Source organism: Lactuca saligna, chromosome 4, assembly GCF_052625555.1.
Source record: "Lactuca saligna cultivar CGN05327 chromosome 4, ASM5262555v1, whole genome shotgun sequence".
Classification (NCBI taxonomy): domain Eukaryota; kingdom Viridiplantae; phylum Streptophyta; class Magnoliopsida; order Asterales; family Asteraceae; genus Lactuca; species Lactuca saligna.
In genome coordinates, this window is record NC_136420.1 from 254,891,479 (window position 1) to 254,905,950 (window position 14,472).

Consider the following 14,472-nt stretch of genomic DNA (forward strand, 5'->3'; position numbering starts at 1 on the left):
ATATATATATATATATATATATATATATATATATATATATATATATATATATATATATATATATATATATATACGTTCAGGTTCATTTGAGACCATTCTAATTTTGTGAGACCGTGAGACCAAATCTAAAAATAATTTTAAAATGCAAAATAAATAGAAAAAACCAAAACTTCTTTTTTTAAATATTATTTTCGGAACTTGAATTAATTAAAAAAATAAAATAAATAAAATAAAATCCATTTTTTTTGAAAAATACGTGAAATATTCTAATAGAATATTACACTGACATATTTCTAAAAAATAATTTTAAAATTCAAAAAAAATCTAAAAATTCTTTTTTTAAATATTATTTTCGGAATTTGAATTAACTAAAAAAAATAAAAAATATAAAAAATATAAAAAAAATTCCATTTTTTTTTGAAAAATACATGAAATATTCTAATATAATATTACACTGTACATATTCTAAAAAATAATTTTAAAATGCAAAATAAATGGAAAAATCCAAAAATTATTTTTTTAAATATTATTTTCGAAACTTGAATTAACTAAAAAAAATAAAAAAATAAGTCTCACGGTCTCACAAAATTAAGCCGTCTGACATTAACTTAACCATATATATATATATATATATATATATATATATATATATATATATATATATATATATATATATATATATATATATATATATATATATATATATATATATATATATAATAAGGATTTTTTTTTTTTTTTTGGGTCAGAACTAAGAAGCCCCAAAAACAAAAACGTTGATACTTACTTTTTCTCCAATAGCTTCCGCACAAATAGCTTTCGCACATTCTCTTTGCCTCTCTGCCTCTGCCGCTCCCTCTCTCGCACAAATAGCTTTCGCACAAATATCTCTCTTCCTCTCTAATAATGAATCCAATAATAAGACCATCAAAGACGTTTTGGGGTAACTAACCAACTGTCTACATTTTTATAGCTACACTCTGTTTATGTCTTCCTTTTCAATTATGTCGTTACGGTTTTTTTTTTATGAAAATTTGGATCTTTTTTTTTTTGATAATGATGCCGGTAACGTGTTTAAACCCGGTTGTTTGATCTGGTGATTGTTTGAAGAAATTTCTCTTTCTTATTAGCAAAGAGTATGTGCAAGTGTTGGTCTAGATTTTAAGATTGTGTTATACTTTTTCCATGTTCGTAAATTTACTGTTGGCAACCAAAATCCAGCCTAGAACTTTGTTTTTAGGTAGCGTATTTGCTACATGTATATAAACAAGTTTTTTTTTTTTTTGGTGTGTGTGTGTATTTTGCATCTACAAAGCCTGCTTGTGTATATAAATTGGATGGTTTCTGTTTGTGTATTTATGTATCTTTGAAACGGGCAATAAATTGGATTTATAAGATTGCATTTATGAGTGCTAGTTGCATCATTGCGCTTGCTATGTTACAAATATGGTGATTGTGGGTGTTTATATAGGCACCGGTGTTTAAGGTTCATATTTATGAACACAGCCCTAAAAATATATTGTGAAAAAAAAATGGTTGGTTGTATTCATATCAAATGTATTTAACACTACCTTTCTGTTTTGTTTCACGTGTTACCTTTTTCCAACTTGTATAGTTTTTTCAATTTTTTTCACACTCATATCCTTTTGATTTAGGTATTGAGCTTCAAAGTGGTGAATCGTTTGATGTCAACCTTGAAGACAAATTTTTGCGTCTTACACTGGTATAAAAAACAACACTATAACTTTTGCAACACTGGTATATGCTTATTTTGCTATGTACGTTATCAATACAACTAACTAAATTTATTTGTGCTCAGGTTTCTCTTATAGAAATCGAGAACGAAACACCAGATTTTATTTCCTTGCACATCACTGAGAATGGCAAAAAGCGCGTATTTGCACGCCTTCACCCTAAGAGGCGGCCACAACTACCATTGGATGTGGTGTATGGCCAAAGTTTTCAGATCTCACACAACAGGAAAAAAGGCAGTGTCTACATCTTTGGATATAAAATTAAACTACCTAGTTACCTACCTAATTCTAAGCTTGGATATCCTTTTCTCAAACATATTGTTTTACTAACTTAGAAGTTAGAATCTCTAAGTTTATATTGGTTTACTATTGAGGTTGGTTGTTTTGGCTCCTTGACCAGTTTGTGATCACTTTCTCTAAAGATGATACAAGTTCTGACATGATGATGAGGTACATAAATTCATAAATGTTTTCATTGAAGTTTTCATGTAGGGTAAAAACGCTGATGCATTGTTTTTTAGGATAACGATGATTCCTCATGATGAAAACAAAGATACAACAAAGGTTAGTTTTGATATTTTTAATTGAGATAGAATTATATCATAATTTTTGTATGTTTTGATATTTTAGCAGCAATACCAAAAGAATAGACTGAATGTGTCTGCAAGTATGAGTCTTCATAAATGTAGGAGTTCCATGTCGTAAATGGACTTTGTGTGTTTGCAATAACTTTGAAGACAGAGAATGCTAATTTGATTAGTAATTAAGAGATAGGGTTGCAGATTATGTTGATGAGTGACGAGGGTTGTTTATAATGTCATGGTGTTTAGTAGATTTGATGTAATTAGTATGAAAAAGACATCATATCCCGTCTTTATGTCGTGAAGATTAATGATGGCAAGTATAGTAATTTGCTGTTTTGACTCCTTGACAAATTTAGTAGATTTGCTGTTTTGATTCCTTGACCAAGGGTGTTAGTATGAAAAGACATGATAAATATAAGAGTGTCAAGTCTTTATAAAAATAAAAAAGAAAGAATGTGATACTATTGAAATTTGTTGTGTCGACCTGGAAAAATAACCCATAGCTTGTTGACAGAAATAAGACCAACTTGTTTTGATTTTGGTTGCCAAACAGATTGGTTTGATGTTTTTAACCTAAATTCAGACAAAAACCGATTTTAATTCCTTTTTTTGGGATATTTATAACACTACAAGAAAAATCCTAAATAACTACGGAAAGTTACTATGGAATTAAAATCTGTTGCTATTTTACTGCGGAATATGCTACGGAACGATTTGTCGTAGCTATTATGCTACATAAATGGTTACGGAATTGTATTATGTAGCTAAATCTTAAATAGCTACGTAAAGTTGTTACGAAATCTAAATTTATAGTTATTTTACTACGAAATATGTTACAAAATGGTTGGTTGTAACTAATTTGTTACGGAAATGGCTACGGAATTGCATTCCGTAGCTAAATCTTGAATAGTTGCTACGGAATTAAAATCCGTAACTAGTTTACTACAAATAATGCTACAAGTTTTTTGGTTGTAGCAAGTAGCTATGGAATTAGGGCTCGTAGCTATTTTGCTAGGAAAATTTGCTACAAAATAAAATTTTGTAGCTAATCTATTATGAAATTTGTTACAAAAAGGTGAATTTGTAAAAGAGCTACGAAATCAAAATTCATAAGTATTTGACTACGGAAAATTCCGTAGTTAAGTAGTTACGGAATATGTTTCCGTAGCAAAATATACTACTCCACATTTGTTTGAATGTTTATTAGGCCAAAGGGTATATTCACTAGGTATTCACTAGAAAAGTGATGTCACCTATGCGCCACATCCATCCACTTACATGTTTACTAATCCTTGAAAATGGTTATCCCTCCACATTGTTTTTATTTTTCTTTTATTTATTTTTTATTTTTTACATTATATTAGTAAAAAAACCCAATAAAACATTAGCAAAAAACACATTAATAAAAATAAAAATAATATTTTTTTAATTTTTTTCCCATTACATTAATGGTGTAATTTGTTTTGTATATTGTTATATATTTTTTATAAAATTAAGTTAATATAATATAATTAGTAAGGATATATATTGGAAATATAGAAATTGAAAGAGGTTATATGTAAATAATATATAAATGGAAAAGGTGATATATGTAAATAATATATAACTTAAAGGGGTGTTATATAAAATTACCTCTAAATTGAAAAGAAAAATAACAAAGTTGTACACCAAATTTTTTTGTGATGTGAATATTTTGTTTTGACGGTAGTAAAGCCCCGCATACCTCATGGCCTTAAGGGAAATTAGAAAATCTACTTCTTCCCCAACCCCAAATTAGAGGTATCACGTTCAAAAGATCGCATCTCTCCCTCTCTCAACCTGCCGCCGTTGTTGCTTAGCCATCATCACGCCGGTCGTTGCTACTCACAAATGGCTACGGAATTTGCTACGGAACAAAATAGATACGGAATTTACTACATAATTCATTGTTACGGAATTGTGATGGAAGTGTGTTGTAGTTGAAATGCTACGGATAAACGTCGTAGCAACGACCATAGCAAAATTACTACGGAACTATAATTTCGTAGTTAAACATTTTGCTACATGAAATTTTACTATGGAATCTCATTGGTAAATTCCGTAGCAATTTCCGTAGTTATTTAAGTTTAGCTACGAAATTACATCATTTTGCTACGGAATTTTTCCGTAGTTAAATCGAAAGTTTCTTGTAGTGTAAATTTATTATTGTTTTATATAATTATATATTATTATATATATAATCAAATGAGAACATCCTTATGAATAGTAAAACACTGACCTTTTGCCTTCTAAAACTTTTGTCACATTAGTTTGGGTTTGTATGCTTTTGGTCCCTAATTTGAAGTTTGCCTGCTTTTCATCCATCTTTAGCTTCAATAGATACCCTATCCATCTTTTATATCCTGAGCTTCAATAGCTACCATAGCATGGAGATACTTTTATAGTTATTGTTAATGGTCAAGATATTTTGGGTTGACGAAATAACTTTTAGTATAGAAAGGACCTTTCTAGATTTGGATGTGTATTTAAGTGAATATTTTCCGCTGTTAAATTTGTTTTTTTACAAACGTGACAATTTTAGGATTTTTAAATGGTTAAACCAAATAAGTATTATATGTTTATTTTTATTGAGTGCATAATTTTATGTGATTGTGTTTTTTCAGAATCAAAATAAAATTCCAATAGTTAAATAATACAAAATACAATAGTTTAACAAATAAAACTTCCGCAATGATTTAGAGGACATTTGTGAATTGTGAGTTCATCTCAAAACAACTTATTAATTTATTGACTTTTTAAAAGGTAAATAAGTAAAAAAAAAAATGTTTGACAAAAAGAAATGTACTTTTAAAACAAATTTTCTTTAACCCATCAAAAAAGAGATTTAAAAAAGTTATAATTTGTAATTTTTCTAAACTTTTAATGACTTTTTAAGTTGTAAAAATCAATATTAACCAAAGCGGAAAATAGGTCGACAAATATTGTTTGTCTAAAAAACAGACGATTACACCATACTTATTAGCACCAATGAGGAATCCAATATCTAACATAATTATTTAATATTCATTGTGCAGAACCCAATCTAGTGAAACTTAATGAGTGATGTAAGTTATTTATATAATCCTAAAAAATTATTGCATACCTTCCCCAATTTTCTAATAACTCTTTGTATAATTTTGAGTGGATTTAACGCTAATAATTTTGACTATACTTGAGGGAGATAACTAGTGCTCGAAATCCACACTTTCCATCTCCCATCACATCTTCAGTGTTTGTAACGTATGGATGAAATTCATTTAGAATTTCACTCATAAGTGGATTTGAATTAAATACTAAAGGTTGTTGAAAAGAAAATGTATTGTGCCTCTCTGGTTCCTGGTTTGAATCAAACTAATTAGACCCTCTATAATTTGATATATATGTCGCAAAATTATGTCTACGAGGATACTGAGTTGGTGGAACTTGAGGTGGCAGAAAATGAGGTTTTATTTGTGTGCTGAACCACGAACATCCACTGTGTGCTTTGTTTTTGTGAGAAGTATGTTCCCGAAGCAAATTTATTAATGGCGAAAATATATGTTTTCACTTCTGCACCCAACAGAACTTACTAAATCTTGATTGTTTTTAATTGTGTGTTAGACCTTTGGCCTTCAACATCAACATCAATGTCAACACCAAGAACATCTTCTTCTAGAAAGATGCATGGATCTAAATTATATATATATATATATATATATATATATATATATATATATATATATATATATTCGAAAAGATATGATTGGAATAAAGTGGTATTGGATTTCTATTTTTTAAATATACTCCTTGTTTGTGCACACATAATAACCCAAGTGTAGTTGCATTCGGTTTCCTTATGCATATAGACAAATGCTACACAAAAGGTATGATTAGTTGGAGTCACACCAACTATTTCGAGGAGGGGAGTCTCATACTATTTGTTTTGTATGTTGTATCCATCAACATAATATTTGGGAATGCACACCACATATCCAATGATCTTTGGTGAGCAAAAAACAAATCTTGACGCTTGTTTGTTGATGTATCTGCATGACTATAGTAGATATAGCAATTCTTAGCCAAAAAAGACGTAACAACCTGTATTTGAGTTTTGCCACTAGTTTCCTTCATTCTGAATTTTTGGCGTGCATTATATCTAGTTGGAAGAATGGATAATTTTTCTATATTTTACTTCTTTAATGTAGATAATATATCTGTTGGTTTCACATTTTTTCTTATCAAATCTTCCACCAATCGGGTTTCATCTTCAGAAAGACGCCTTGGACATGGGTGACCTTCTAAATATAAGGAGGGTTCGCGATTATGTATTTCACATATGGCTTTTAATGACTAACAATTATCTCTCTATGAATACTTTCCTTTTAGTGCAAATGGACAATTTTTTTTGTACCGGTATTTTTTGTCGATATTCTTTTAGTTATGTGTGTACCACCACCACCATGATCACACTAAAAAACTATATTTGAGTTAGTAGTGGATCTTTTTATTACAATAATGTAACCAAGTCTCCACCTTGCATTGTGGACCTAGTCTATTAGTTGTTGACGAGAATTAAATACCTAAAAATTATTTTTTTATTGGATACAACTTATTATTTAATAACTATATTAATAAATCTAAAACTTTATACCATGCTAGTTTCATATTCTAATATGTCACTGATGAAAATAAATATTTTCAGGATCGTCATCTTGAAGTGCATTGTTTGTCTAAATATCATTAACCTAATCAATACATACAAATATAAATATGTGATTCATAAAAACATAAACATCTAAATAATATAAGCAAATACACCTCGTCATTTAACTCATCAAACGATGAAAAATATTCTGGCCAACTCATTTTTTGTTTAAGCATAACGTTTTTCAAAATATCCTACAATGAAAATAAAGTTTATGAGTTGATTATTTATAGTAAAACTTTGGGCTTGAAAAGCAATACTCGATAAATTATAGGGGACCATAAATGTAAATATCTTTATATTATTTTGAATTGATCGTGGGATTCAACAAATGCAATGCAGTTACTAAATAATTGAACTGTAGGGTAAGTTAAAAGATCATAAATCTAAATATGATTATATTATTTTGATTTGATTGTCGAGTAATATTTTGAATACCTAAAAATGATTTTTTATTGGTATCGTCATCTTAAGATGCACTAGTTTTATAAATATCATTAACATAATCAGTACGAATATGAATATGCCATTTAAATAAATATAAAAATCTTAATAGTAATAATGAAAAATAGCTCATCATTTGACTTGTGAAACGATGACAAATATTATAACAACTAATTTTGCTACTAAGGATATCGTTTTCATATTTCCATACACTGAAAATGAAGTTGAAGGAGACGTCTATTGATAGTAAAACCTTGGGTATGTAAAGGACTAGTACATAAATTATATACAACTTAAACGTCCATAAATATACATATATTTATATTATTTTAATTTGATCGTTCTGGATTTAATTAATACACCTAAAATAATAATGTAGTTATGAAAAGTATAATGTTATATTTTTTATACTAAAAAGATTGAAAAGATGTTTTAATAATCGTAAAAGTAAATTAGAGTAAGTATGAACATTGAGATCTAAGTATAATCTTGATTAAGCTCAATTAATTCGGAATTAGTACAAGTGAAGTTGCAATGAGAGAGAAATTAAGGGTGACAACTCTCGACCCAACCCGTAACCTGATACTGATCCAATCCGAAAATAAACGGGTTTGGGTTGAAATTTTTGACCCGCCAACCTGTTTATTTCATGGGTTGGGTTGGGTTACATATTTGGGTTCATGGGTCAACCCGTCAACCCGTATATATATATATATATATATATATATATATATATATATATATATATATATATATACACACACACACACATTTATAATATATATATATATATATATATACACACATATACATATATTCGCAAAATCTGATTTCCTTCCGTATTCGTAATATTTCGTATCATTGTACTCCTTCCATATTCGTATGTGGTTAGTACGCATTTGCGGTGGCCTAATCAAAAAAAGAAAAAAAAAACATATCATTTTATTCACGAGTCACAAACAAATAATGCATCCATTTTGTATGAATGTTTTCATTTTTCAAAATCTATTTGGATGTTAATGACTTTATGAACTTATGTTGAAAACTTCTTTTTTTTATGTTAATTAGTTTAATCACTTTATGAATTTATGTTGAAAAAACCTCATTTTTAAAAAATGCATTGTTTATATATTAAACGAGTTATATGGGTTGGGTTCAACCCATTTACATGTGAACCCGCAAACGCATATACTTAAATGGGTTATATGGGTTGGGTTGGGTTGAAGTTTCCAACCGACCAACCCGTGACTCACTAACCCACCAGCCCATATATTATATGGTTTGGGTTAAGTTTATGTTTTCTGACCCGACAACCCGTCAACTCGAATCCAACCCAATTGCTAGGCCTAATGATAAATCTCCATGCATAAGAGTGAAAAATTTCATATTCACTTAAGTACTTACCCTATTTATAGGATACTATCGGATACAAAATATACTAGGACTTCGACATTAAATAGCAAACATCTAAATGTGCCTAGTAAATACATATATAATGAAGTCTTGTGAACCTTCTTCATTTACAAACATTCGTTACCAAAACAACTACCTAAGGTTCAACACATCACAAAACAATTAGACTCTACATCCTCCCTCTTTGTGATCAATGTCGATCTTCAAACTGAGGGTAGTGTCTTGATTATTTGTGGCAAAACTTTTCATATCTCCAAGTATCAAAAGGTCAACTTCCTTATCTTCGCCCTGTCTTCATTCAAATTCTTTAGAAAATTGTTGATGTGAAGAAGGATACTAGAAAGATGCTTATTGGAATATCTTTCTGCATCATCGGTACAAAATAAGAATTTCTTCTTGTTTCCCTTATTACCTTTAACCCAGAAAACAACTCCCAGTGGTTGGTGAATAATTTCTCCATCTTCTTAATCATTAATGTTCATTTTACCTTTCAACAAAGCCTTAGGAACTTTTGACTTTCTGTTGAAGGCAATGGAGAGATCAATATCAGTTAAAGCCAAATGAGCAAAATAAGCATCCAAATAACCCTTGATGTTCCCATATCCAATGATGTATGAAGCTTTATCCGATATTTGGGATTTTTGTTCAAATCACCCAAGAGCTTCGTAACCTTGATAAGTGTAACACTCGTGTTTCTAGCCTAGGCATTTATATTGAGGTGATAGTCTAGGTTAACCTTTGTAATTCATTTTGAAGAAATGAAAAGGAATTATGTGAATATTATGTGAATTATGTGTTTTATGCTTAATTATTAGCGTTTATTTAATTAAGAATAAAATAAGCGTCAAAATTAAAGTATGATATAAGCCTGATATCTTTACATAAAGTTTTAGTGCTCGAAACAAGGATTTCGGGGATAAAAAGAATACCAAAATCCGAGTTATAACGAAGAAGTTATGACCCGTCGAAGTTTCGCGACAAAACCGGCACGATGCTGAATGTCGTAAAAAGTGAGTTTTTGATAAACTACTTTTTAGCCTTAGTAATCTAAACAAAAGGCGTAGTATTTTTCAAACCGAGAAGTTCGATAAAAAGAACGTCCAAATCTGACTTCGTATGAGGAAGTTATGATTTTTTGAAGTTTCAGCTTATTAATAGACAGCTAAAAACTCGAATTTTAGATCGAACGATTTTTTAGCCGACACAACCTAAACGATAATTGAAGGTCTCTTCATTAGGAGCACAACGGTAAAAAGTCTGACGAAAACGGACGTCAGATGAAGAACTTATAAATTTTTAACGGATTTCCCGTCCCGGTTTGTTAAAAAATAATAATATAAAATTTAAAGTCAAAATTAGCCGACGAAGTCTAAACGGAAGCTGTAGAGCGTAATTTTAGCTACACGTGCATATAAAGAACGTCAAAAACAGAAGTGCCACGTGTCCTCGCTTCGCATGTGCCACGTATTCGAAACCTGCTGAGTCACCGAGCCACCTGGCAAGACGTGTTGCCTTCCCTCGCATGCGAGACTGCCCCGTGTCGCCCCATGTCCTCTTCTGATTCGACCAAAGGGAGGCCCAATCTGAATCTCGCAGCTGGATCGAGACTCGCACCGCCTAGCCTCCGAACCTCGCATGTGGACTAGTAGACCGCGGTCCAATCAGAGACCGACACCGAGCCCTTCGCACATGCTACCCTTGCGCGAGCCTTCCCTGCGAACCCTTGGATCTGCGATGTGTGTCTTCTTCCTGACCGTCTGATCAGAAGCCTCTCCCCATAAATAGAAGGGTGCGAGACCTCCCGGGTAACTTTGAAAATTTGTCAATTTTAACCCCTAAACCCATATTTTCTTCATCTTAACATCCCGCAAAGCCCCAGTATCGATTGTAAAGCCCAGAATACTCCACGAAGTGCCCGAGAAGCCCAGAAAATTTATCTTTTCGGTTTCAAAGCCCAACTTTTGCAAAGCCCGGTTTCTCAATAAAACTCCTGGTTTTGTTAGAAACGATCGTTTTAGGAAACGAATTGCTGACCGATTATCATCAAACCATGTGAGTGTATAGTCACTTTCATTTTACACATAGATATGAAGTATTTACCTTATAATACGTGCTATGTGTAGATATATTAATTGTTTATTTGAGGTAACTGTTGAGTTGATGTTTTATACAAGTTTTAAACTGTATAAATATTTTTATCTACAAATATGTTGGGTAGAACATGGGTAGTTAGTGATGTGTGATAAAATAAAATTGATGAGAGGCCTCGATGTGTTTTGAGATCCAGTCATCTAGCGGAGTTTGGATGACGACCACGGACTTTCTAGACAGTCCAGTGGGAAACATTAGCAGGTCCGCAACCTGTAGGTGTTAATGAACTGAGAGTGTTCATTCGATGTACTCCATCCCCCTCATGGTTGCCTTTAGGACATGTATGGCTGAGGAAACCCCTTAGCAGTAGTGTCCATACCGATAATATTCTTTAGGCTAGGTCCCGTGTGATAAGTGTTTAGGGACGTAAAGTGAGGATAACAGGAACGAGTAATTAGGGTTATTGTTGATTGATAAACTTAGTAAGTTTATTGTTATTGTGGGTTGAAAACCCTATATGCTCACCAGGCTCCCAAGCCTGACCCACTCAGCTTTTATGTTACAGGTAGTGGACCCTGAGCATAGTCGGAGGACGATGAGAGATTTTTGGATTATAGGTCAGTAGTTGTAAATAAATGTTGAAAGGCCTATAATGTCTTGTTTATGCTTTTGATTTGTATCGAAACATGACATCCCGAGGTTTTGATATATATATATATATATATATATATATATATATATATATATATATATATATATATATATATGGAAAACATATACCTTCTTAATGAAGGGTTTTGATAAACTTTTATCATATTTTGTTTGGAGACCAATTCCGCAACATCTTTTAAAAAGATTTCTCTGATTTTATTTTAAAAAGCATAAATCAAATCGGTCTTTTCTGGCCGAGAAATTAGGGGATGTCACAATAAGATCATTAATATTCATCAATGGGAAATAAAAAATGGTGAAATCTAATAATACGTTGTTTGCTTCGAAGAACATTACAACGATAATTTTGCAATACTCATTCGGACAATGCATCAGAAGTAATCGATACAATCTTGACTATATTCATCAAGGACCACACATCTTCTTCATTCTTCCCAAGCATAGCATGGAATCAAATCTTTAGCTTCTTAAATTCATCTTGATATTCTTATTTCTCAGCAATCTTGAACTGAGGAAAGATGAATAACGAATGATTAAATAGAAAATCCAGTTAATTAAACTTAGTATCTTGAATGGAATAACTTTTCTTTGGTTTCACAACAAAATCATCATCTTTGTTACAAGTGTTGCTTTCGATTGTTTCATACCACCAAGCTTTGTTGGGATCGCCCTTGTTAACACCTGGTGGATCATTCGCTCTTTGCCTCATTATACTGTTTAGTTGCCTTAATTTCTCTATTTCAAGCTCTTGTAGCTTCTTTTTTTCTTCTGATGTGGATTCGGCATGATAAAATTTCCTTTTATCTTTAGGATCAGAGGTTGTAACAGGTTTATCTGTTGAAGAACCCGAACCTCCTTCACTGATGTTCAACCCTTTCTTTGATTGCAACTTGGAAAAATCGACTTTGACATTTGGAGTAACTGTTGTTGTTGTCAAAGATGTCATAATTGATTTCATTGGGATTGAGGTTGGAATATGAGTAAAGATTACCTTCCCAACCACTTTTCCTTTATGTGCTCCAGAGTCTTTCGATGAACCAACCCCCTTTCTCCCCCTTGTGACATGTTCTTAGAAGGATGTGGAGCATTTGTTGGTAAGCGAAGAACCAAATCAAGAATCAATGTAAGTTCAGTCTTGAAACATGAATCCATTGACGAGACCACAAAAGAAATTTTCTCTTGAGATAACGAAGTAGTTGATGGAAAATAAAACTTCATCAATCTTTCATGAAATCGTGTAAGCGAGTTCTTAATGCTTGTGAATACCTTACTATCATATTCCTTTTTAAGATTCATCTCATTAGCATACTCCTTATTAAAAGAACTAATATCTTTATCATGGTTCTAGTAGCCCCCAACAGAACATCAACTTTATCTTTAATGTCCTCACATTACTTATCAAGTTTCGTTAATTCCTTTGAAAATAGATCAACACACTCCTGGATCTTCAATTCAATATACTCTTTCTAAGAGCTCACAAACTTCTCAAAAAGTTCATGTTGCTCACGTGAAACTCTTTGCAATCCCTTAACAACATTAGTGTGTCAATTTGATTGAACAGTAAGACGTTCGTCTAGACTTGTAACAGTAACACTTCCTAATGTCAAATTCCAAAAACCAGCGAGAATGATCAATCAAATTCCTTGTTCACAATTCTCGAGACTTAAATAGAAACTCAACCTATTCCCCACTCATAGAGGATTTCACAACATTATCATTGAGAAATTAAGTAATGGTGCTGAGCTTGGAATTCATAATCTTGTATTTCTTTCCTGACATAATCGCACTGTCATGTACATCTTCTTCTTCAGGATTAAATTCTAACGACGCAAATCCAACCATTTCACCATCCTCATCATCTTCGTTATTCGGTGTCTTATAATATGTTGATTGAGAAGAGAATAATAAAGTATTTTTTTCATTAATGATGCCTGCGAATGTAGGTGAAACATCTAGAACTATTGTTGGTATAATAGTTGAAGTTTGTGGTGGTGACGAAGGTCGTGGTGGTGGAACAGTTGAAGTGTTGATGGCTAATTTCAAATTCCCTTCACTCATAGTAACATGTAAGTCCTTTTTAGATAAATTCTTAGGGATGTTTGAAGTCATGTACTCCTCCACATTGGACTTGAAAATAGGAACTTCGGGTGGTGTGATAGAAGTTTGCTTAGGGATTAAAGTTATAACTGGTTCACTAGAAGCAATGTTTGTATCCACATCAGATGTGTTTACAGTGACATTAGGAATACTTATCTTCTCGGTATTCAATTCAACATTGGTATCCTTTCTAGGTGAATTGTGAAACATGAAATCATCATTCCCAAACATTGCATCCTCAATCTCTTTGCTATCTTTATTAGCTTCAAAAGTATTTGTTTTTATTGTAGCTTTGGTAAAAGGCTATTCATCATTAAAAGCCTTAAGATTCTTAAGTCTTTTTAAGACACCAATAGCTTTTCATTTCTTGCTTCCTTTTGATTCTTCATCAGTAACATCCCTAATAATAACACCAAAAGACTTGGACTTCATCTTCAATTTATTTGACTTCTTAAGTACATGTGTAGAACTAGAAAGTTATTTAACAACTTCTGTAACAAGATTCGTAGGAACAATTGGGACTTCCATCTCAGAACCACTTGTAACTGACTTCTCATTTGTAGCTTTCGTAACCTTTTTAGAGCCACTCTTCCCAGACTTCTCAGAGACAATCTTAGCTGAAACTCCCTTTTCAAGAACAACATTTGGCTTCAATTTTGACTTATTCTTTACACCTTATGAATATGTTGATGTTCCTTCTGTGGATTTAAAGGTC

General features: G+C 31.6%; 2 long non-coding RNA genes across 2 annotated transcripts; both read left to right on the top strand.

Moving 5' to 3' along the window:
* The first annotated feature begins 830 nt into the window (after window positions 1-830).
* On the top strand, window positions 831-2,046 carry LOC145039094 (uncharacterized). The gene is made up of 3 exons (XR_013679727.1): window positions 831-943; window positions 1,656-1,723; window positions 1,820-2,046. It is a non-coding gene; the product is annotated as an uncharacterized LOC145039094 (long non-coding RNA).
* Window positions 2,047-2,164: 118 nt separating this feature from the next.
* LOC145039095 (uncharacterized) lies at window positions 2,165-2,588 on the top strand. Its single transcript, XR_013679728.1, has 3 exons — window positions 2,165-2,204; window positions 2,276-2,318; window positions 2,388-2,588. It is a non-coding gene; the product is annotated as an uncharacterized LOC145039095 (long non-coding RNA).
* Window positions 2,589-14,472: the final 11,884 nt, after the last annotated feature.